We start from the raw sequence: 564 nt of genomic DNA on the forward strand, positions 1-564 counted from the left end.
ATTTATAATGCAAACTTGCAGCAAAGTGGGAATAGTGGGAATAAACCTCAACGTAATAAAGTCCATATATGACAAACCCACAGGTAACCATATCTTCAACGGAGAAAAGCTAAAAGTGTTTTCCTTAATATCAGGAACAAGACAAAGATGTCCACTTTCACTGCTTTTATTCAACATAGTATTAGAAGTCCTAGCCACAACAGTCAGACAAGAGAGAAATAAAAGGCATACAAATTGGAAAGGAAGAAGTAAGATTGTTATGATTTGCAGATGACATGATAGAGAGACCCTAAAGATTCCACCACAGAAGTTAGAACTGGTAAATGAATTTAGTAAAGTAGCAGGATACAAAATGATATTCAGAAATCAGTTGCATTTTTATACACCAATAATGAACTACCAGAAAGAGAAATTAAGAAAACAATCCCAGTCTATGGCCATGACACCCTGAACAAGCCTAATCCCATCTGATCTCAGAAACTAAGCAGGGTCGAGCCTGGTTAGTACTTGGATGGGAGACCACTTAGGAAGACCAGGTGCTGTAGGTGTAAAAATAAAAATAAG

At 36.9% G+C, this 564-nt stretch overlaps 1 pseudogene; it reads left to right on the forward strand.

The window, feature by feature from the left end:
* The first annotated feature begins 429 nt into the window (after positions 1–429).
* On the forward strand, positions 430–548 carry LOC112473597 (annotated as a pseudogene).
* The last annotated feature ends 16 nt before the right edge of the window (positions 549–564 follow it).

This window comes from Pteropus alecto, unplaced genomic scaffold (genome assembly GCF_000325575.1).
Source record: "Pteropus alecto unplaced genomic scaffold, ASM32557v1 scaffold109, whole genome shotgun sequence".
Classification (NCBI taxonomy): domain Eukaryota; kingdom Metazoa; phylum Chordata; class Mammalia; order Chiroptera; family Pteropodidae; genus Pteropus; species Pteropus alecto.